The following is a 23,832-nucleotide window of genomic DNA, read 5'->3' on the forward strand; positions in this document are numbered from 1 at the left end:
GAACTTCCATTTCCTCTGGAGTGCCAGCCAAAAGCCGCAGGACCCTTAAAGTGACAAGAGCTAACGGGGTCCCTTCTGTGGGTCGAGCACCCTGGGAGGTGCAGATGCCACAAGAAAATCCAAGACCTGTCCCTGGGTGCCTCCATGCTGGCTGGGAAGGTCAGAGTCCTGCGCCCAGACTCAATGACCCAGGAATTGTGTGTCCACTTAACCGGTGCCAGGAGTGGAGGGAAGGTGGGAGAGCAGGGAGGCTGGGCACCCAGCAGGATGGAGAGGCCGGGGAGGCCAGGGAGGGCGTGGGCCCAGCGCAAGCCTCTGGGGGGATCTTGGAGGCAGGGCAGAGTGAGACTGCGTCCTCAGAGCGTTTGAACCTGCGTCCACTAGAGTGTGTTCCAGGGCGTGGTGGGCTCTGCCAGGGCTTTTTAAAAGCAGTCCTCTTGAAGAAGCTCACCTGTTATCTGTCAGTAGGTGCTGGTAACTGTTAGCATCTTCTTCTGCGCTTCGGGAAGAGCTCTAGACAGAGAACCAGGAGTCGGTCCTGGTCCCCTCCACCACCGTCTCTGTGTGACTCTGGCCATAGCCACTCTTGGCCTCACCTGCCCTCTTAGGAAACTAGGAGGTTGCGGAAGTTGGTCTCAAGGGTGGGCCAGCCAGAAGGTTCTATGATTTGATGACACAGGGTGACGTTTAGGCGGGACAGGGCAGCTCAGCCACAGGGGCCCAGGGGCTGTTGGCCCACAGGGACTCACTCCCCTCGCTGGAGTCGGGTGGGGGCTTGCTGCTGGCTGCTCTCTCCCCTCATCTCTCCATCTTGCGGAAGGTCCAGGAAGCCCTTCTGATGCTCTACGCACCTTCCAGGCAGGTTGTCGCTGTGTGCTCTCACTAGAAAAGCCATTAAACCTGCAATGCCCAAGGCCCTGGGCGGAGTGGAGGAGGCAGGACGATGCGAGGGAGAAGCGGGTGGGGACAAAGGTCTGCAGTGCCTCCATGTCAGGGGCAGAGACGCTGGACTTCTTCCTGGCCCAGCCTCTCGCTCTGTCCTTCCATCCAAGCAGCTGTGACAGAAGCCGTTGGTGTGCCCACAAATCAGACAGGCGGTGTCACCGTGCCTCACGGGAGAAAGGTCACAACGCCCTTGTCTGTTAAGCAAGGCTCTGCAGACAGGGCCTAATGACTAATTAAAACCCCGGGCATCCTGGGCTGGAATACTAATCCTACAGCTGCGCAGACCTAATTGCGCCTCTCCTCGCGTCCTAAAGAGCAGGGGCGGGAGGGGGAGGACTTGTAGGTTCTTAATTGGCCTTCTGTGTGCAGCCCGGGCGGCCCCCCACCCCTGGGTTCTCAAAGCCACTGTGAACCTGTGGAGCTGCACTTTCCACTCTCTTCCTGGGGGCCACACCCAGAAACGGGGTCACCTGGAGGGTCACGGCCTCTTCTCTATTTGCTTCTCACTTCTACCCAAGGACACGGTTTCAGCCAAGAGCCTAGCTCCGGCCTGGCTGGTAAGGGGACGCGTTCCCTCTAGAGGGTCCTGTGGCCGTTGTCCAGGTTCCCCACTGGTGGTCCTTGGGCCATCTGCCTCAGACTCGCCCATGCTGGTCACAGAGCGTGTCCCCACGCACCCCAGCCAGCACTGGTGGACGAGCATCTCAGAGGACCTAGCAAAGTGGGTTTCACAGGCCCTGGGGGGTGTGTATGAACAGTGAAGTGAACCACTCGCTCATGGGTTGGCCTGGCTGAGGGCAAGAGGGCTGGCAAGCCCCCGCCGCAGTCAAGGTCCATCATCTGGATGGTTCCAGGCTGGCACAAGCCTCGTCATTCCCAGCCCTCCCCACCTCCAGCCTTAGCATATTCCTTTCCACCTGCCAGAACGCAGGCCCGTGGTTGGCTCATCCCCATGCTTCAGGCTCGGCCCTGGGTCCCTCCTCGGAGAGCAGCTCCCTCCTGGGAGGCCATACCTTCTTGATTTTGTCCAGAGCCTTTGCTGGACTCCAAAGTGGACTTCTGCTGTAAGTGTTCAGGGCTCATTATCCTTCTCCCCGTGGAGTATGGCTCCATCACGCAGCCACCTGTCTGTCTGGTTCGCAGTCGGCTCTAGAGAAGTCAGCGCCTGATCCATATTGGCTCAAGGAACGGATAGAGGGACAGAGGAGCGGGTGGACGATCCCTGACAACAGTGCTGAAGCCAGAGAGGGCACTGTTGCTGCCCCGGGGCCAGGACAAGCGGCCACGGCAGAGGTGGGTGCGCAACGCCTCCGCCTGGAGCCGGAGCTGCCCCAGCGACGCCTCCCCTCCCCACCCCCCCTCCCCCAGCAGGAAGGAAACTTCCCTGGGTGACCCCTGCAGGGAGGGGCAGGAAGGCGGGGTGGCTGTGGTTCAGATCCCTTCTGCTGACCCAGCTCCGAGACCCCCTGGGGCCGCCTGGGGCTGGGGCTCCGTCCATCTGGAAGGCCCCGGGGCAGCACACAGCCTCCAGCAATGCAATTACCCAGCTCCGAGGCATCTGCCTCCTGAAAGGATCAGCACGGCTAGTATGGAAAACAACCACAGTCCACACAGGAACCATGTGGAATGCTTCAGACACTTCGGGAATGAAGATTCGGGTTGCCCGTCAGGCGAGGAACCATGGGCAGCTAAGGTGTATGCTGAGGGCAGGGGGTATGGAACAGTAGTGGAGGAAGGTGGTCAGAAACACCAGCCACATAACAGCCACGTAACACCAGCCACATAACCAGATGCAGATAATGCAGTGAGCAGTACAAGTACCCATTGCCTATCTAGATGGGCGTGTGCTATGTGTGCATTAACCAATTGTTCTTCAGCCTCCCATCTCCGTGTGCCTACGTCTAACCTAACTCGTGTTAACAGTAGTTAACGTGTATCTCAGTGGGGGGGGGGCAGCCTCTAGGATGATCCCTCCTCTAGGCTCTCACGGCCTGGTGTTACTCCCCTCCGTGAGTGTGGGCTGGACCAACGGCTGCTTTCCAATGAATGGAGAGAATCTGGCCAGAGGATGGGTTGTCACTTCAAGATTAGTTTACAAAAAGCCGTGACTTCCATCTTGGTTGCCCCTCTCACTCTCTTTCTTTCTCCCTTGCTCTGAGAGATGGAAGCTGCCCTGTGGAGAAGCCCATGTGGCAGGGACCTACCTCGCAAGCCAACAGCCATGTGGGTGAGGGTGGGAGGAGCCTGGCCCAGTCCAGCCTCCAGACGAGACCGCAGCCCGGCTGGGGCCCACCTGCTGCACCCTGCAGGTGCTTAAGCAGAGGCACCCGCTAAGCCGAGCCCAGATTCTTGTCCACAGAAACCATGAGATAACGCAGGGGTGTTGTTTAACTTCTAAGTTTTGGGGTGATTTGTTATGCAGCAATGGATACTGAATACACTTGACATTTAAGTCAGGATATCAAAAGGGGAGTGAGACGCAGCTGGAGGAGGCATGAACATCACCAAAGATGGATAAGGGAACTCCGTCCCGTCTTTGGGGCAGAGGTTTAGTGTGTTTTCAGCTTTACAGAGGATGGCGGCATCACGTTCAGCCTAAGTGTGGGTTTTGTTATTTATCTGGGCATTAAGTCTGTTTAAGTGAGCTTTATGTGGATGCCAGGTTGACGAGGGGTGGACCATGGCGGGTTTCTACTGTGCTGCCTGCCTAAGCCGCATCACTGCCCCAACTCCCTTTTCTGCACAGCCCTGGGCTAGTCTGATCCCTGAGAGGAGTCGTGCCTGGGATTTGGAAAGCAGAGGGCGGTGGCCTCGTTCCTTTTACACTCGGAAGGTTGGAGCCAGCAGAGGTGCTGTTGCAGCTCACACACGCTGTGTCTGCTGGCTCACCTGTGGGCATTGCAGCAACCACAGGGCCTGCCAGATTCCTCCACAGGTTCTCCAACTCCTGGGCCAGGTGTATTGTTTAGCTCCTGGTGAAGGGCCCCAGCTTCTCCATCAGGACACCCCGGCGTGGAAGCTGGAGGCTGTGGGCCATGAGACCATCCTAGGTCCCCTTCATCCCAGCAGTGTCCAGGCTGTCTGTCCCTCCCCCACTTTACGTCAGTCTCTTCTTCCCAACCTGCTGCCCTGCTCCACCAGCAGACACAGAAGCGAGAGGCTCCGTGGACTATGTCGCCAGCTCCCACAATTGCATAAGGGCAGATCCCTATAATAAGTCCTTTATATCCATCTCCCGTGGCTCTGCCTCTCTGATCAAAGCCTCGCACAAACCTAGCCCCTAAAAAGTGAAACCCTGTTCCCCTAGTCCCAGAGGATAAGAAAGCAGCTCTCAGTGGTGTGCAGCAGTCACTGGGAGAATGGTGACAATGTCCAAGGCCAGCCAGACTTTCCACGGAAAGAATCGTACAAGGACACCCCACGAAATTCACAGAAATTGGCTCTGCCCTTTAGAACGCAGAGACTAGGCCCCCTGTGTGCAGAGGAGAGGACGCTCCATTGTCGCTCATCTCGTCAAATCGAGACCACGAGGGCTAGGCTTGGAGACTAGAGCACAAGAGTGTGCATGCACACGTGCACACAGACAGAAACACACAGACACACAGATATAGACACACATGCAGACACATACGCACACAGAAGACATGCAGGCAGATACATGCATATATACACAGGCACACACATGTACACAGAGAGACACACACAGACACACATAAAGATGGAAAGGCTTACTGCAGCCCCATTTAAAAATGTTAACCCAAGACCAGGAAAAATGGCACCTGGAGGGAAACCTGGTTGACTCTTGTCATTCTTGTCAATCCTTTGAAACTTCAGGAGGAGAAAAGGATCTCAGAAAATGTTATTGCACCCAGCAGCTGCAGATGGTGAAGGTAAGACCCAGAACATGCAGGAATTCTCAGCGGGTGGAGTTGTGAAGGTCTGAGCCAGTGGTGCTGTGGCAACACGTGCTGGGGCACGGGTCTTCTCTAGGCATGGCTCTTCCTGTGTGGGGTCCACGGTGCGGGAGACACCTCCCTTGGGCCCCTCTGGGCCGCCCCTTCACTGCCTCCCAGATTCTGCCCAGGAGGTGGCATGGATGCTCCAAACCACAACGACACAGACGTCCCTGGCTCAGGCCATCCCTCCATCCTGGGAGCTCCTTCCATCCCGCCATCCTGGGAGCTCCTTCCACAGCAAAGGCCTAGTGGAGAGAAGTGAGGCCGTGGCACACAAGCATATGGCAGCCCCATCTGGCTGGCCACAGCTGTCAGATTGCCTTGGCTGGCTGGCCCAGAGGGATGGGGAGGGCTGCAACAGTGCAATGTGGCTGTGCCAGCGGAGAGAGCACAGATCCTGGGGTTCCGGGGTCTCCCTCAGGGTGGGGAGGAATCATTCTCTACGTGCCCATACCCGTCAGTCAGCCCTGCCTCCATTGTGGGCTGTAGGCACCAAGACAGCCTCACTTATCACTGCGTCCAGAATCAATTTTCATTCATAATTTATCAGCCTCTGTGCACCTCTGTTATTATGCTCCATGGGAAACCCCTGTAATTAATAGTATGGTGTGAATCTGGAGGCTTGCTCAAAGACCAGATTGACAGAGAAAAATATGTGTTTACATTTAATGAACCATGTTTAATCCTCACCTTCCTCTGACACCATCACTTCCATGTGACAGAAGTTGGAGCTCAGAACCACAGCCCTCAGGGCTCTGGCATGCCCCAGCCTTTGCTCCAGTGAAGACCCCTCTCCAGCCCCAGGGCCAGGGTCACATCAGAGCATGGCAGAGAGAGAGCATGGATCCCCTTTCTTCTTTTCTCTGCCAGCTGCCTCTCCTCTGCTCTCAAACGCGGGTCTCATAGACAATGTCCAGGTGCTCCAAGGCATGGACACACAGCAGAGTCCCTAGTAAGGCAGGTTCTCTGGCTAACCTCACTCAGAGAGGGAGGAGCCAGCCACGCCCCAGCCCAGACGACTAGACACAGTACTGCTTTCTCAGACCCAGGCCCTGATGGGGCCACTGGAGGCAAATCTCTGCACCCACTAGGCTGATGTGTCAAACGGCAGGCCTTCTCTCCGTCTCCTTCATTCTTGTTTCCCCAGTGCCTGGCGTATAATAGGAGTTCAATACATATTCATCGAATAAATGAACTTTGCATGAATTTGGATAAAAACTCTGCCAGAGTCACTGTTGCTCCCAGACTTCCATTTCTCCCACCTGGCACTTGACGGTTGTTAAATCAGAAAGCATTCTTTATCTTTACCCATCCATCCATCCAACAATGCACTCCTAAAGGATTTGTGACAGCTACAAGCACAAAAGGAGGCATGTCTGAATGTTGATGGCATTTGCATGGTGTTCCTTTGCTTCTCCAAGGAGCACCCCAATTGTTGGGTTAGAGATTATTCTGCCTTGAGGACTTAGGCACTAAGTGCTCAGGTTTGGTCCCGAGATTCCAACTTCAGCTGAAGAATTGAGGGTAGTATAGGAAGCAGCTTGTGGGTTTTGGTTGAAATCTTAAAGAAGTAAAGACAGAGGAGGGTAGAGGGTGAGCATGAGGAGCAGAGGAAGAATGAAGCTTCTGGAGGTTCATGGTTTCTAAAAGTTTTGCTGAGAAAGTGAAGGAAGCTTTTGCTTTGGCACCATTTAAGAATAACCACAGTGCCCACAGCTAACATTGTACTTGATACAGAAAGACGGGATGCTTTTACCCTAAAATAAGGAACAAGACAAGGATTTTCATTCTAGCCACTTCTATCCAACATTGTACTAGAGATTCTAGCCAAAGCAATTAAGCAAGAAAAAGAAATAAAAGGCATCTGGGCAGAAAAGATAAAAGTAACACCATCTCTATTTGCAGATGAGATGATCTTGTATGTAGAAAATCCCAAGGAATTCACAATGATATACCACTAAAAAACTTAGGACTAATAAAGAGTTCAGCAATGTGGCAGGATACAAGGTCAATATACAGAAATCAATTCATTTCTATATACTTGTAATGAACAATCCAAAAATGAAAACAAGAAAATAATTCCATTTATAATACCTTTAAAAAGAATAAAATCCCTAGGGATAAATTTAGCAAAACAAGCAGAAGACTTGTACACTGAAAACTACAAAACATTATTGGTAGAAATTAATGAATATCTGAATAAATGGAAAGACAATCTATGTTCTGGACACGAAGGACTTACTATTGTTAAGTGGCAATACTCCTCAAATTTACATACAGATTCATCCCTAGCAAAATCTTAGCTGTCTTTTTTTGTGGAAGTAGATAAGCTGATCCTAAAATTCACGTGGAAATGCAAGGAATCTAGAATAGCCAAACCAATCTTGAAAAAGAAGGACAAAGTTAGAGGACTCACACTTCCTGATTTCAAAACCTACTCTAAAGCTATAATAAAGACAGTGTGGCTCTGGCATAAGGATCAACTTAATGAGACAGCTCAATGGGGTGGAATTGAGAATCCAGAAACAAACCCTCCCGTGTGTGGGCAATTGACGTTCAGTTAGAATACCAAGACAATTCAGTGGGGGAAGAACAGATCATGCTCGGGCAACTGGATATCCATATGCATATCCAAAAATTACCCCTACATTAAAAATTAACTCAAAATGTATCCAGACTAGATGCCAGAGCTAGAACTATAAAAGAAAAACTATAAAAAACACCCACTTCTTATCTCAGAAGAAAACGTAGGCATATCCATCGCAACATTGGATCAGGCAGTGGTTTCTTTGACATGACATCTAAAGCAGAAGGAACAAAAGAAAAAATACATAATTGGACTTATTAAAATTAAAAACTTTTGCACATGAAAGGACACACAAAAAATGAAGGCAACTGACAGAGTGGGAGAAAATATTTGCAAATCGTATATCTGACAAGGGACTTGTATCTAGAATGTATAAAGAACTCTTACTACTCAATAATAAAAAAAGAGAACCCAATTCTTTTAAAGGACGAACGACTCGAATAGACCTTTCTCCGAGTAATATATGCAAAGGACTAATGGGCACATGAAGATGCTCAACGTCATTAGCCGTCAGGAAAACGCAGGTCGAAACCACAATGAGACACCACCTCACACCCACTAGGATGGCTGTAATCAAAAAGGCAGACGATGACAAGTGTTGACGAGGATGCGGACACTGCAGCCCTCACACACTGCTGGTGGCAATGTGTGATGGCACAGATGCTTTGGGAAACGCTCGGGCAGCTCCTCCGATGGTTAACCACAGAGTTACTGTTTGACCCAGCAATTCCACTCCTAGGAATATGCCTGAGAGACACGGAAACATGTGTCCACACAAAAACGTGTGCATGCCAGGAGCTCGCTGATCTGGGAGAGGGAGAGAGAGCTGAGCTGCCGGGTGTCAGGGTAGCGATTACAGAGACAAACCATAAATCAAAGATTAAGCCTTTCGTCACTAACCGCGATGGAATTAGCAAGAATCTAAAACCAGAGAAAATGCCGACTACCCCTGTTCCATTCCCCCGTGAAGCGGTGCACAGGTCGAGGGTCTGGTGGATCGGCACAGATGTCAGGGACCCAGTTTCATGGGCTCTGGGGTCGGGGTGGGCGAGGCGTAGGCCAAGAGTGGAGGGGCACCAGGTACTGAGTCAGAGCAGGGAAAGTGCCTTCAGGCTTTCCCCGTCCCCACAAGGAAGTCTGGGAAGAGGGTCCTGAAGAAGACCCCTGCCCAAGCCTCAGATAAAGAGACTTAGGAGTGAAGGCGCCAGGGCTAGCGAGGCACATATGTGAAAGAGCAGGGCCGGCGGGGACCCTGCGTCCTTGACTGCAGCTCCCTGAGACGGCAATGCATGCTGTCACCAAGTGCGGCGTCGGGGGCGGCGTCCCCTGTGAGGCCCCCCAGGTAGAGCCTTTACAGTCACCTATGGTCAGGCCTGAAGAATCACAGAGGGTTTAACCAGGAGCCGAGCTCCTCAGTACATAAATATTCATAGCAGCACTATTTGCAGTTGCCAAAAAGTGGAAACAACTCAAACTCCACCAACTGATGGACGGATAAACAAAATGTGGTATACATGTACGTTGGAATATTATTCTGCAAAAAAAAAAGGGAACACAGAGCTGACAAATGTTATAACATGGATGAACCTTGAAAACATTATGCTAAGTAGAAGAAGCCAGCCACAAAACTCACAGATTGTATGATTTTGTTTATATGAAGTGTCCAGAATAGGCAAATCCATAGAAACACAAAGCAGACTAGTGATCGCCTGGGCTCAGGGAGTGACTGCTAATGGCACCGGGTCTCTTTTGGGGGTGATGGAAATATTCCTAAGTTAGATTGTGCTGATCATTATACCACTCTGTGAACATACCAAAAACCATTGATTTGTGTACTTTAAATGAGTGAATTTTGTGGTATGTGAATTATATTTTAATAAAGCAGTTTTAAAAATTACAATGACCAAAACTACCTACCCATGGCCAGAATCTCAACAGACCAGTCAAGGCAAACTCTATCTGTAAGCAAGGCCTCACTGGGGTGAGTGGAGGCGCAGCCCCAGAGTGATGGCAAGGCGGATATTTATGATAAAGTGTGCTCTGTCTCCTTTCCTCCACTTGAGAAAAAATTTACGAAAAAAATTAAGGTTTTAATTTAATAAATTTTAACAGTTGTAGGCACCCAAATGGTCACGACCCCAACCCCAAATTATGGAATATTTTCATCACCCTGGAAAGTTCCCTGGAGCCCCTTCTAGTCACCCTGCCCCCAACAATGCATCCATTTATTGATCAGTGTCACCGTGATTAGTCGTGCCTGTTCTTAGAAATCATGTGAACAGCACGGCCCGGGAATTTTGCGTCTAGCTTATTTTGCTCCACATAAGGTTTTTGAGATGCGTCTGTGTGGTTGCATGTTTCTTTTCACCTTTGAGGAGTATCCCATAGTATGACCATACCCCATTCTGTTTGTCTATCCTCCTATTGATGGACACTGGGTTTTTCCAGATGGAGTGGTTATGAAGAGAGGCTGTGAGTATTCCTGTTCACCTCTTCTCGTGGCCATGGTTTCCATGTCTCCTGGGTCAATACCCAAGAGCGGAATCGCTGAGTGGGCATGCGCGTCCCCCACAGTGAAGACCTCCGGGCAGGGCCCCTCTTGACCGTGTCTGCAGTTCCAGTGCCTGGCTCCACCCCTGGCACAGAGAAGGGCCCTATTTGTGCATGTGTTCATTCGATGAACTTTCATATGGTGCTTTCCAAGTGCCAAGAACCGGATGGACACAAACCCATTCTCACGGGGGATGAGGAGGCAACAAACATGTAAATGGCAAGTTCATCAATCAATATGAGTCCATGAAGAAAAGACCGGGGTCGTGGAAGAGGGAGCCGTGAAGGTGGGCGGGGAGACCGCACTTGACTAAGGCCCACGTGAGTGATGAACACGCCGCCGTGGGGGAGATGGACCCCCCTCTCTGCACCCGTCCCAGGAGCCCAGGGTGAGCATGACTGTGTCCCTAGTTTGGTGACTGTCCCCTGTGCTGACTCAGGCCTGAGGAAACGGTGTTGGAGGCTGTGCTCCAGCCCCTGGAGGGTGGTCCGTGCATCTGCGGGGCACACCCCCGTGACCATGGCACCCACCATCAAAGCTCACCCAGCTGGAGTTGGCGGAATTCAGGAGCGTGAGAGAGAAAGGCAGCCCCACATCAAGCCTACAGGATGGTTCTGCCGACATGCTCGGTTGGAGGAAAGGACACCACATCCTCCCTGAGAGCTAACAGCAACGGGACGAGAGGGAACCCTTCAGTGGAGGAAATCGCGGCAGAGCCCAGCGCTCCCAGAGCCCCTGAGATGACGTCTCCTGTCACTCCCTGTCCACGGTGAGGCTGCTGGTCAGCCCCGAGTACTGCAGGGGGCGGGGGGGGGTGCGAGGAGGGTGCTGTCAGTCCTGGGCTCCCAGGAAAACGGTCTCGGAAAGCCGTGCACCTGCTCGCCCCCATGGCTGGGCGTCTCCTCCGAGACCAGGGACCACGGAGGGGTGGCCGCCGGCCAGCCTCACCAGCGCGCACTGCTGCCCAGCTGTGGCCTCTCTGAGGATGAGTCTCCTGGTGAGGCTGGCGCCCCTCCTCTGCAGGCCTTCAGTTCCCGAATTCCCGCGCCTCTTCAGGGCCCTCTGGAGAAATGAGATTTCCGTTGTTGCTTCTGCTATCTTCCAGTACAGTTTGGTCCAGGGCCTCCAGAAGGCAGATGTAGATGCTGTAAACTGGTGGGTTTCTAGAGAAATCTGTCACAGCAGAGCATGGAATCAGCCACAGTGGCAGTGACGGGTGGGAGGCCGGAGCGGCTTAGAGGTGCCATGTGCTCTCGTGGTGTCGTTGGCTTCCTGTTATTCATAAGCGGAGGATGCTCTGAACGCACTGTTCTAACTCAAGGGCAAGGCCAGCAGCATCTTCATGTGGCTTGACTGCATGTGTGCAGTGTGGGGACGCCCCAGGTGCCCACAGCCAAAGCCAGAACCTGGCCTCCATCCCCCACACCTGCTGAGCTCCTGGGCACAAGCAGGAGGTTTCCCCCACAAAGGTTGCCTAAACTCATGCAGCTTTTACCAGCCCCTCTGCCCCAGGACGAGAAGGGAATGGGAGGCCAAGGGGTCAGAGTCCAGACTCCCAAATCAGACAGACATCTCCATCCTCCTGGACAAGGGGGGCAAGGGAGGGCTCAGGTTTCTGCCCATATAACGGGGACGAGGGGGAGGGCCCTGCAGCAGCGCGCTTACGGGGCACGGCAGGTGTGCGTCCCCCAGCATCGTAGGCGCTCTGGCAGACCCTGGCCGGCTGCTGTCGGGGAGCAGGAGGAGCCGTGGTGTGCACTAGAGTGGGGCTGAGACGGAGGGGTGTGGTCAGGGCAGAGGCGCCCTGTTCTAACGTTCTAGGACCCGAGACGAAGCAGATGGCAGCTGGCCCACGTGTGCGTAGTACAAAGACTGGAAGGGAGTATCTGAAATGCGAACACTGGTTATTTCTGGGAATGTCTTAATTTTCTTCTTTGATTTTTCTGCCTTTATGCAAACTTTGTATAATGAGCATGCATGCCTTAAATAATCAGAAAACTTGAAGCAAATCGTCGTGACCAAAGCGCGCTCATCAGAGCTAACGTGTGTGGAGGGCAGCTCCACGCGGGGCCCTGTTCTGGGCTCTTTGCACGTGTTTATCCTCGTCACACAGCTTTCACAGGAGGAAACGAGGGCTCTGGTCAAGATCATTGCCCCGGGTCACGCAGCTGGTCCTCACCAAAACGTATTTCTTGGTCACACGTTAACTTTTAACGTAACCTCGGTTAGCAGCACCAGCCGTGTTTCCAAGACGTCGTGCCAGGACTGAACATGTGTGAAGGCCCGGGTGGATGCAGAGGATGGGCGGGGAACCAGCCAGCAGATGCTGCTCCAGGATCCGGCCCCAGAGGCCTGTCTGCAGTCGGCGATGGAACGCTTGGGCCCCAGGGAGCTGGGCTGGAGAGCCCCTGTCTGCTGGCACTGCCCTGCCACGGCCAGGGCTGGGGACACCCAAAGGCGGTGGAGGCAAGGACGTCCCCAGGGGAGTGCTCAGGGGTGAGATGGGACTCCCACCACCGCCTTCTTGGGAAGGGCGTCAGGGCAGGTGTGGTGGAGCGGGCAGCCGTGGCCCCGTGGCCTGCTGTCCGCGACCTTCATGAATGCCTCTGTCCTCCTCTGTGAGGTGGGGATGGTCAGCCTCCCCGTCCACCTGCTGGCGGGGGGACAGTGGAGCAGGACAGCTTTCCAGGCCGTGAAGACGCAGGCAAGCCAGAGCGCCTTGTCTGAGGGAGGTGGAGTCGCAGTGAAGAAGCTTCTAGAGCTGCACCTGGCAGGGCAAGAGTGCGCTATTTTTCCAACTCTGTGCTGAATCTTCCAGGCCACGATCCGTCCGACGCGGCGTGAGTGTCGTAATGGCCTGGCCAGGCCGCTGAGCTGCCCGAGAAACTGCAGGTGACTGTGGGGGCCCCGCTGGGCAGTTTGGGGCCAAGGTGCCCCCAGGGTACCGCAAGGCAGGAAGAGTCTTCTAGCACATTCCAAGGGAGCCAAAGGCCTGAGCCCTGCTGGCCCTGCCCCAGAGACCCTGGGCTGGCGGGTTTCGGCTGGGGCTCTGGCATCTGAAGTGAGGAAATCTGCCCGGGGATTCGGATGCGCACAGGCAGCTGACCAGCAGCTGGAGGGCTGCATGCCCGCCCCCTTCCTGAGGCCAGAGCTCTTCGTCGTCCCTCGGGCCCCCAGCCTGCCTCCCCACGGAGCTGTTGAGGGGGGAGGAGGTGCCGGACATGGCAGAGCGGTTGAAAGCTGCACACAGGTGGGTGTTATCATCACCATCACGGACAGCGCAGCATGCTGCCCGCAGCGTCCTGGAGACAGATGGCGGAGTTTGCGCTGAGCGGAGCGGAGGAGCCTCCGCACTGTCCCTGGCTGGAGGCAGGAGGGGGGCCGGCCCAGTGCTCCCCCGTGCTGCTCTTCATGTGCTGCATACCTCACTTAACCCCCTGTGGCTTCCTCCTCACTCACAGCCCGGGAAACGAAACCCCCAGGAGTTGCTCAAGATCAGCAGCGTGCGGGAGCCAGGCCAGCGGATCTGCCCCCGCTGGCTCTTTGTATCTAAGACGCCCATGGCCTTTGTTTCCACCAGGAAGGACCCCGGGATGGCGGTGGCTCCCATGTCCACGAGCTGTGCCTAGCATCTCCGGAGAAGCACCACATCCCAGGATCCGGGCAAGGCCTCCTGGGGGTTCCCAGTCTGACCCCAAGCAGACCATCATCGAGAACAGTGTATGAGGAAAGGAGAGAAGAGGCTCGCGGCAGAAAGCTCCTCTCTGCCTCAGTTTCCCCCTGTGTAAAATGACTAGCTTGGGTACCAACCTCTGAGCTCAGAGGATAAACTCTTTATTATCGGAAGATTGCCCAGAGAAAACAGGAACCAGATGCTGTGATCCGGAATAGCACCCCCCAACCACACACTTAGCACGCCCTCCCTGCCCCGGGCTCAGAGCTCTAGTCTTGTTCCTTCCTGGCCTCGCCACGACGCACAGGTCACCTTTAATCCTCAGTGGCAGGTACAGAGCAATCAGCTCCATGTTCGATGTCAGCTGCGGGTGGGGAGAGCAAAAGGAATGTTTAATTTATCACTGGTTCCAAGACCTGGGGAAAAAATAATAATAATTCTGTCTTGAGCACCGAGAGAATATTATTTACAGCCTCAAACTTTCACAACAATTTGAATGCAAAACAGGGTGTGTTGTATTTATAGCAGTTTGTCCGAATTGGAAAGGAAGGCATTTGAGAGCAAAGCAGTGCTTTCCTTGAAACTGCTCACTAAGAAGTGGGTAAGACAGTCAGCGTTCCAGGGGAGGCTGTGAGCTGAAAACGCGCAGGTTCCAGAGAAGAAGATGAGCAAAAGCAGGTGCTGCCGGCGCCCGATGGCAGCCCTCCCCGTGCAGAGCCAAGCAGCTTCCTTTTTATTTAAAATAGCATTTTTATTGAGTCCCGTGTCCGTGCCCGGGGGGGGGGCTGCAGACACAAGCGGATGCTACACGGATGAGATGCGCCCCCAGAGCACGCCCAGGGGCGCCATTTCCACTCCAAATTGAGGGGATGGGGGTGGGGTAGGCACAGCTGACTCAGTTTCCCCACTCTTAGGAAGAGAACCAGCAGTTCTATCCCCGGGGGCTGAGATGACTAATGAGCAACCGAGGAGAGCTTTGAAGATGAAAGTCGTGTTCCATAACTGCGCGGCGACTTAATTACCCGGAGTTGGCAAAGCGATTTTCCTCTGCTCCTCTCAGGAGGAATGGTCCCATTTTGGAGGCTGCGGTACGGATTCTCGGCAGAGAATCAAAGCTGTCTTTGCAGCAGCAGAAAAGCTCCAGGAGTGTCTCTATACAGTGAGGGAGAACAAAAGCACCCGCGGATGGCGGCAGGCCTCGCAGGGTCCGTGAGGGCAGACCAGGGACAGACAGAAATGGCTCTTAGTTTGTGATGAAAAAATAGGATTGCTCCTGTTTGCTCCCAGGCTGGCTGAAAGGGTCCTTGGGCCCTCAGAGAGCCTGTCCCAAAGGGGGCGGGGGCGGGGGCGGGGACGGGGAGCGTGGACCCTCCCGGATTTGTTCCCTCCAGCTGGTCCCTAGGGGCAAGCCCCTGGTCATGTGGGAGCCTTGGGGGCAGGGACTTGCCCTGTTGACCCTCCCTGAGGGGACAACCACTGGGTACTGCTCTTCCCTCTCTGAAGGCTTGTCGTGTGGAGATGTGGGTCAGTCTCACTCACAAGGGAACAAGCGGCCTCCAGGTGATCCATGCATACAGAGGGCCCATGCGCCTCACTTGCCTGGGACAGTCCCTGTTTGCCCTTAGTGGACATCCTTTAACACCTGTTGGCACTCCTAGGGGTCCGTTTCCCTCTCCAAAGTGTCCTGTCGTCCTGTTCATAGGAAAAGGGACACTTGCACTGGTCTTAGAAGTCGGAGAGGGCTTGAGGAGATGGAGGCCCCAGGGGAGCAAGGTGGGCACCTTGTGGGAAAGTTGCCTAACCCGGTTCCAACTCCGGGTCCAGGAGCTCCGTGGACTGCATTTCTGGTGATGACGAGCGAACAGCCTTCCCCAACAGAGCCACGGTTTTGTCACCTGGAAAGTAGGGATAACAATGGGACCTGCCTGAAAGGTGAGCCCTGACCCTACAGTGAGCATCCACAGGGCCCAAGGGTGCCGGAAGCAGCAGCCCTTCCTCCTCCTCATCTGCCTCGTGACAAAGTCCAGCACTCAATCCCACCCTTCTGTGAGCAAGACGAGGCCCGGCTCCTCGTTTGACAGGTGAGACGCCCAAGGAGAGGATTTGCAGCCAGGGAGCAGGGCACGGAGACGCTGAACTGACCGGGATGGGAACCTCAGCTCCTCGCTGTCTGGTGCCTGCTCCGACCACATCCGTCGCTGTCAACTCCAGGCCGGCCCAGTGTGGCTCAGGTTCCCGCTGACAGCAGCCCACCCTAGAGAGAGCAGGGAGGGAACCGGTGGAGGGCAGTCAGAGACCACAGCCACCCAACCACCAGGAACAACACTAGCTCACATCAGAGGCAGGGTGGGACACTGGCAACTTTCCAGAATCCCAACTGCCCCTGCAGACTGCTCTCCTCCAGCCTGTGGAGTTTGGGGAGGCAGAAGGAGAGCGGTATTGGTTGAGGGTCGGGGAGATGATGTCCTGATTTTTAATCAGTTACCTCCTTGACAAACCGTCCAGTTAGGAGTGCGTGTTCAAAGGAAAGGGAGACCCTCCCTGAAAGGATCAGCTCATCAGTATTTACAAGCAATCAGGCAATCTTTTGTCTCCTTTTAGCGCAGCTAATAGGAGAGATTTGATAGGAGGAAGCAGAACTGATTTGAAATCTGAGCCCCACAGGAGGAGTACCCCATGAGGATGCTAGTGGTGGTGGGCACAGCAGGCGACAGTGGCTACATCCTGGAAAAGGCAAGGATCTTCCTCCTTGCAAAGCTGCAGTTCAATTCCCCTCCAATGCTCATCCATGCCTCACTACGTGCAGTAGCTATGTGATCTGTACCAGGTTGCCTCAGGCCCCTCAAGGGTAAAATGCAGAATGAAGATACCCTCCAAGAGGTTGCAAAGATGAAGAAAAATGATAGTGTTCTTGGCGCCGTCCCAGCCAGCACTCAATGAATGTCACCTGTTGTTGTTATGTAATTGTGGATATCCTTTACATCAAAGATGGTTGAAACTTGCATGTGGATGGTGCTACCAGCTGTGTGCCGTCCACTCTACAGCCCTTCATGTCCGTGAAGCATGTCTAGGTGACCCGAGGCCCCAGGGCCACTCCTGCCATCAGCAAGCTCAAAGGGACCAGGGCGGCCGAAACTGCCCCTCCTTGCAGTGTGTGCAGGTCATGGGGCTGCTCAGGCCTTTGTCCTGAAGGGAAGAGAACTTGAAATATCTAGGTGTCCAGACTGTTCTGAGACCCAGGACAGTCTCCACTGGAAGTGGGAGCTAGGACCACTCCTCTGATTTGGGTCTTGGGAGGACTCGTAGGGAGTGGAGCAACCGTTGTGGCCGAGGCCAAAGTGTGCCTGACCCGAGCGTTAGCTGAAAAACTTCGGGCTGGCAGCACCTGAAAGAGGAACCTGGCAGGCGGGGGGCCCGCAGGAGTGCCCCAAAGGTGGTTTCGGTTCAACCGGGAGATGACACCGGGGTTTGCGTTCTGCCGAGGAAAAAACCACGGGAGGCACTCTGACCGTGTTTCAGTTCTCGTTTTTCGTGCCTTTTGAAATCTCTTCTTAAAACACTCGGTGGGGAAATCACTCAAATGAAATGCTTGGGAAACAGGTCACAGCTTGTTCACCCAACTCACTAATCAGGTTTGGAGGTTTCTAGAAGGATTCTTGAGCTTGGAGTACCAACCATATGGTTTGCCCAGGACAAAAGGGTCTCTGGCACATGGAACTTTCACTGCTGAAATTGGAACAGTCCCAGACGGAAGAGTCAGTTGGTCAGCCTGCTTGTGCCCTGGTCATGGTCCCCTGTGGTGGCCCAGCAGCTCCACCCTCATTTTCCTCCATCAGATGATTGGCTGACCACCAGCCAATCAGAGGCTTCTCTGGGATTCTTCCCTTGGAGTTGCTGGGTTATACTCTCTCTCTTGCCTCTCGGGTCATAGATTAGGACGGTGTTGACTCCTCTATGACTGTGGCTTGGTTCTCTCTCCCTTCCAGAGAGCCATCCTCCAGAGAAGGTGAGAAAGAACCCAGAAGGGACCGTAGGTGTGCTTGCATGAGTCTGCAAATTCACCCGTCTTCCCACAGCCACCTCTTGTCACTGGGATGACCAGGATTAAGGGTGCTGGGAGAATGGAAGGAAGAGCTGTATGTCCAGGCCTGAGCCTCAGGCCCCGTGTTCCACGCCACTGGGCAAAGAACCTGCTATGCGAGGTGACTGCACAGGGATGAGGGGCACCGGGGAGAAGGTACTTATGTGCAGTGAATATTTAACTCCATGCAGTGCTTCTCCCATAGCAACGTGTACCCCGGATTAGTTATACATTCCATCCACGTCTCGATATCCTTCAGCAAGGTTAATCCTGTCCTAATGCAAGTTTAAAAATTAAATCGGCTGCAGTGAACAAATTGTGGGCAGCCTCATCCCATTCTTTTATGCGGAGTAAATATGTTTGCACAATGGCTTCGGGAACAGAGCTCCAGAGAGGAAAACGCACGCGTTCAACATGGCTTTAATCCCTCTGTGGCTCGTTTCATGCATTATATATGACAGTCCCAAACTGGTCCTGCCACCGAGCCGCCAAGTGGGCAGCAGCTTGTCAGCCTGTTTAAATCAAGAGCAAAGCAGATTGTGTGCTGGTCCCCAGGAGCAAAAAGCAGTGGAAGGGGGCCCGCCTGTGGTTTAGCGGTTAAGTGCTCGCACTCAGCTACCGGAGGCCCGGGTTCGGATCCCGGGCACGCACCGACGCACTGCTTCTCCAGCCATGCTGAGGCCGCGTCCTACATACAGCAACTAGAAGGACGTGCAGCTATGACATACAACTATCTACTGGGGCTTTGACGAAAAGAAAAAAGGAGGATTGGCAATAGATGTTAGCTCAGAGCCCATCTTCCTCAGCGAAAAGAGGAGGATTAGTATGATGTTAGCTCAGGGCTGATCTTCCTCACACACACACACAAAAGCAGTGGAAGGATTTGGGATTTTAAGAACTAGTTTTAACAGGTGAGAACACACTCCTGGATTTTTTCTCGTCTGTTCACAAGCTTTAAAAATACACACAAAACTAAACAACAACCCCCAAAACCAAAAGAAAACAAAAACTCCCTACTTCCTGATTTGTTTTCCGAATTTCCGGAAGGTGAAAATGACCCTAACCTGTGCGAATCGGGTGGAGGACACAGGGAGATCTGCTTCTCCACAGCGTTCTCGGGCTTGTCCACTCATTACAAATCTGTGGGGCGAGTGGGGTTCTTCGGGGATGCGGTCTCTGTTTCTGTCCTCGGTGAGCAGTGCTGTGCACACTCCCATAGTCTGGGGATGCCGGAGAGTTTTAATGGGGATCATCTGCCTCCCGTGATATAAATTCCAATTTACTCAACACAAACTATTACCCTGCAAACTCCAGTCATCTGTCTCCAGGTTCTGGTGGATACTCCGGGCCCGCGTTATCATCTCTGGGAAATTAAAAGGAGCCTCAGGGTGAGGGCTGCTTCCTGCCGGAGCCCCAGATGCTTCTGTCCCTGCACGGCTGACCTCCAGGCAGTTAGGAGTGTTCTTCCCTCCAGGGGCCCGCCCACATCCCGCCCTCACCCTTGGCTCCCTCGAGGGCTGCGGAGCACCTCGGTGGTTTTGTAGGTGGAAGGGGGCCATCTAAAGCCTAGTGGGCTAGTGCAGGGGGCGCTGCACAGAGAAGAGCCTGACACAGCTGGAAAGAGGAGGACGAGAGAAAGGAAGGAAAGGGAGTGGGTGCAAGGCGGCTGTGCTGAGCAGAAAGCGAGGTATCTCCCCACCCCGCAGCCCTGGGCTGAAGGAAACCCCCATCCGGGCCTCAGGGGCAGCCCCCCCGACCCAGGTCTAGGAACCTGTGAGCCAGCGTCCCGGGTGCTGGAGGATGCCCACCCATCACCTTCTTCCCAGCTCTCTCTCTCTTTTTAACAGCTTTATTGGGATCTAATTCACATTCCATAAAATTCACCCACAAAAACCACACAGTTCAGTGTTTTTCAGTATATTCGCAGAGTTGTGCAATGATCACCACATTCTAGTTTTAGACCTCAAAAGAAACCCTTACCCTTCAGCTGTCATCCCTCTGTTCCCCTCCCCCCCCAACCCTGATGACCATCTCCTTTCTGCCTCCACGGACCTGCCTGTTCTGGACATTTCGTATAAATGGAGTCATACAACCTGTGGTTCCATGTCTGGCTTGTCTCACTCAGCATATTTGGAAGGTTCATCCACGCTGCAGAATGTCAGTGCTTCATCCTTTTTCATGCTCGAGTAATATTCCATTATATGGACAGACCATAATTTGTTTACTCATTTATCAGTTGATGGGCATCTGGGATGTTTGCACCTTTTGGTTATTGTGAATAGTGCTGCTGTGAACACGGGTGTACAAGTTTTTGTGTGGCTGTCCGTTGTCATTTCCCCTGGGCAGATACACACCTAGGGGTGGAATCACCGGGTCACATGGTCACTCTGTGTTCCAGGAGGAGCCGGAGTGTCTTCCACTGTGGCTGCCCCATTTCACATTCCTGCTCCTTGAGCATGCTTGTTGTTCCACTTTGCCTCAAATATGGAGACAAACCCCCCGTGGGCAAGTGCGTCTTTCGCTGGACCGAGCTCCTACGGAATTTGGAATCTTTTACCCCAAACAGAATCCTGACACAAGAGCTGGAGGATTCTTGCCTGTTGCACGAGGCTCAAGTAATAAAACCACAACCAGAAGCAGCGCAGGGCTCTGCCAGAGAAGGTCCAGGATCCTGGGGTCCGAGTGCAGGGCCAGCTGGGGGTGGGAGTGGGGGTGGGGGTGGGGAGGAGGCTCCAGCAGAGAAGAGTCTGAAAGGACGTCTGGTCCAAACGCCTGTCTGTAAATGGGGAAACTGAGGCTCTGAGAGGGCGAGGGTGTCCCTGAGGCTGCAGATTAGCCTAAAGCCAGGAGAACCTGGAGTGGGAGAGCTTTCTCGGCAGGGGGATGCAAGTCCTCAGAGACGTTTGCCATCAGGGTCTGGGGATGAGGTCTGCTTCTGCCTCTCCAACTGGGGAGCCGCACCCCTCGCCTGTCCAGGAAGAGAAAGGAGGTGACAGTCGCTGAGGCTGGAAGGAAGACACGCAGGGCAGTCTTATTTCACCATGACTCTTTGACTCTGTGTCATACTTCCCCAGCCAGACCCGGGAGCCCACGCCTGTGTCCCAGCCTGTGCGGCTGATGGACGTGTGTCATAATGCCAAGTAGGATCACAAGACTCTGCAGGAGAGAAGGGAGATTGGTGGTTTTTGCACACATGTATGTGTGTGTGTGCGTGGGGAAATATGTGCACGTGCGTGTGCATGCATGCATGTGTGCATGGAGGTGTGTGTGTGTGTGTGAGAAGAATGAGTTCTTCTCATTCCAGAAAAAAAGGGAACTAGTTTTTCTCAGCTCCATTTTTAGTAAGTCATTAAGATTTTTCCTGATTAAATGATTTATCTAGAAAAAAGCCAATAGAATCAACAGATATATTGAGTATGTCTATTTGACATATTAGACCTACAAAAGTCAATAGCATTTATTTTCGCCAGTAATGATCAATTAGAAAATACAATTTTTCAAAAGGTGCCATTCACAGTAGAAACAGCAACCGTAGACTATCTAGGAATTAACCTAACCAAACATCTAAAACTCTGCTATGAGAAGTAGAAGCAGATCTGAATAAATAGAAAGACATCGTGCTCTCCGATAGGAAGACCTAATGTTATAAAGATGTCAACTGTCTCCAAATTAACCCATAAATTCAATGCAACCCCAATCAAAATTTTTTTTGCAGAACACAGAAGTGATCTTGGATTTATGGGGAGGGATTAAGGCCCACAAATAGCTATACCAATTTTATTAAGGAAGAGCAAAGAGGGTGAACTTGTCCTATGAGACATGACGGCCTCCTGCAAAGATGCAGAAATAAATGCCAGGCGGTATGGGCATAGAGCTGTAGACTGGATCCAAGAGCTCAGGGACACGGCTGACCGACCACGTGCGGGATCTTAATACACAGCAAAGCTGGCACCACACAGCCAATGGGGGAGCGACGGTGGTTTGGTAGATGGTTCCAGAAATGGGCACAGGAGATGGAGGATAATAATGAAGCTGTGTATGTGGGGAGGTTACATAGGAAAACAGACTACGTGGAGCCAAGAACCGGATGGGAAAAGCAGAATAAAGTTAGTGAATGAGATGCCAAGACGCCACTAAAGTCAGTAGGCAGGACTTGGGGCAGGAAAGATGCCGTAAATAAAACTTTAAAAGCAAAACTTATAAGCTCAAAAAACTACAAGGGCAAAGTTAATGGAGGCTGATAGAATGGAAGGAGATATTTGCAGTGTCTTAAACCAACACAAGATTAATGTCTGGAAAGTACAAGGAGAAGGCAGCAACCCCAACAGCAAAAAAATGGGCTCAGGAGATAGAAAAGAGTTTAGTGAGAGGAGAACCTTGAAGCTAACACACACGCACAGCCGTTCAAAATCCCCGGCAGCGGCTAGAGAGCTGAGAGTGCGAAGGGTAGGTGAGGCAGTGTAGGAAGCAGTGTGGCCCCCTCTGTGGGTGCAGCCACTCTGGAGAACCGTCCAGTGTTACTCAGTCAGACTAGGGATCCGTAGGCCACACGACCCGGAAACCCCACACGGTGCGAGCGCAGAGAGGGAGACTGCATGGCACCATTGAGGGCGTGTCGAGGGCGGGGTCAGAGGTCACCTGATGACCACTTTGGAAACATGGACAGGTCAAAGATGGCGGAGGTTCACCTTTGAGAATGACTTGGCAGTTGAAAGCAACAGACTAAATGTAGACATATATATATATCAAGATGGATGTTCCCAAAAGTCTCTCTCTCTCACACACACACACGCACCCACGCACCCACGCCTGCACGCACACACAATGCAAGCTTAGTGGAGAAAGTAGAATTCAGAATGAGATACAATAGGTGCCATTCGCCTAAGGTAAAAATACATACACGAAAATGCGCTTGGCAAGAACAAGGTTAAAATAAGATACCCACTGAACACATTACAATGGAGAAGAGGCGGGAGTGTGGGGGAGTAAGGACAGAAAGACGGAGGGGTCGGGGAGGGTGGGAGGCTGGCTGTGATGTGCCCCCGGGGACTCTCGAGGACCACCTGTCCACGTCACTGCCCTCTGGTGGTGTTCGCAGAGCCCCTGACCATCCTTGTCCCCTCTCTCTGCCCCTGACCACACCTGCCAGGAGGCTCCTGGGAGCGCAGTCCACCCAATCTTCCCTGGACACCCCAAAAGAAGACTGGCATTCCCTCTGGGCAGCTCCCCTTTGCTGGCAGACCCTTCTGGAGGACCACAGTCCTCTGCTGGGGAGATGTGGCGGAAGGGAGGAAGGTAAAGAGAAGGCAGTGGTTGGACCAGGTGGGAACCCAGCCTTACCTGTTTCTAAGATCTACCAGCAGAGAGATTTCGAAAGCCCCGCTGCATTCACGTTTTCCCCACTAGGCCTTCGGGTTAGCACACAGCCCCTGCTGCCCTCAAAGATGCAGGTTTTAGCTGTGAAGGTCCAGTCCCAGCTCCTCTGATCACTGATGGGTCAGGTCAGAGTCACAGACCCTGCAAGTCATGAGGAATTCCAGGGACAGCAGCCCTGCTCCCTCCTGGCAGAGGACTTGCTCTGTGGCTTGTCCAAGGAAAGGTCCCACAGGCTGACCCCGCATGCCCCGTGGTGGCTCCCAGGGGTCTCGTCCTACCGGATCTTCTCTCCCCGCCCTTGGAACCATCCTCGGAAGGTGTGGGTCCCAGTCTCTCGCCTTCCACAGGGGCCTCTTGTCAGTGTCTCTAAAAGCCCCATCCCCGGGTGGATGCTGAAGCCTGAGTGAGGTCCCCTCTGTGCAGCACGACAGTCTTCTCTCTCGGCTGTCCTTACGGGTGCCGCCTGCAGGAAGCCTGGCTGAGGTCACACACTGAGCTTGCAATGAGCCAAGATGCCCGGCCCAGCCCTCTCCAGGAGCGCTGCCCTCCAGGCCACTGGTGCCCCATGAGCCTGCAGACACCTGGGGGGGAGAAAGGGGCACGGGACGGATAAGATTCTAGGGGTTGGCCAAGAAATAAGGTCATCTTTAGGTTTAGGACAGT

The 23,832-nt window shown here is 53.4% G+C and overlaps 1 long non-coding RNA gene across 5 annotated transcripts; it reads right to left on the reverse strand.

The window, feature by feature from the left end:
* Nucleotides 1-13,931: 13,931 nt before the first annotated feature.
* Nucleotides 13,932-23,625, reverse strand: LOC147913169 (uncharacterized). 5 transcript variants are annotated; one of them, XR_015549009.1, is made up of 6 exons: nucleotides 23,134-23,625; nucleotides 19,094-20,761; nucleotides 18,858-19,013; nucleotides 15,855-15,966; nucleotides 14,735-15,607; nucleotides 13,932-14,076 (listed from the first exon to the last, which is right to left on the reverse strand). It is a non-coding gene; the product is annotated as an uncharacterized LOC147913169 (long non-coding RNA). The 5 variants fall into 5 exon arrangements; XR_015549010.1 differs by having other exon boundaries at nucleotides 14,735-15,404; nucleotides 15,494-15,607; nucleotides 18,858-20,761; XR_015549011.1 differs by having other exon boundaries at nucleotides 14,735-14,864; nucleotides 15,252-15,607; nucleotides 18,858-20,761.
* Nucleotides 23,626-23,832: the final 207 nt, after the last annotated feature.

Source organism: Ceratotherium simum, chromosome 29 (genome assembly GCF_057802395.1).
Source record: "Ceratotherium simum simum isolate JZ-2026a chromosome 29, ASM5780239v1, whole genome shotgun sequence".
NCBI classification, from domain to species: Eukaryota; Metazoa; Chordata; class Mammalia; order Perissodactyla; family Rhinocerotidae; genus Ceratotherium; species Ceratotherium simum.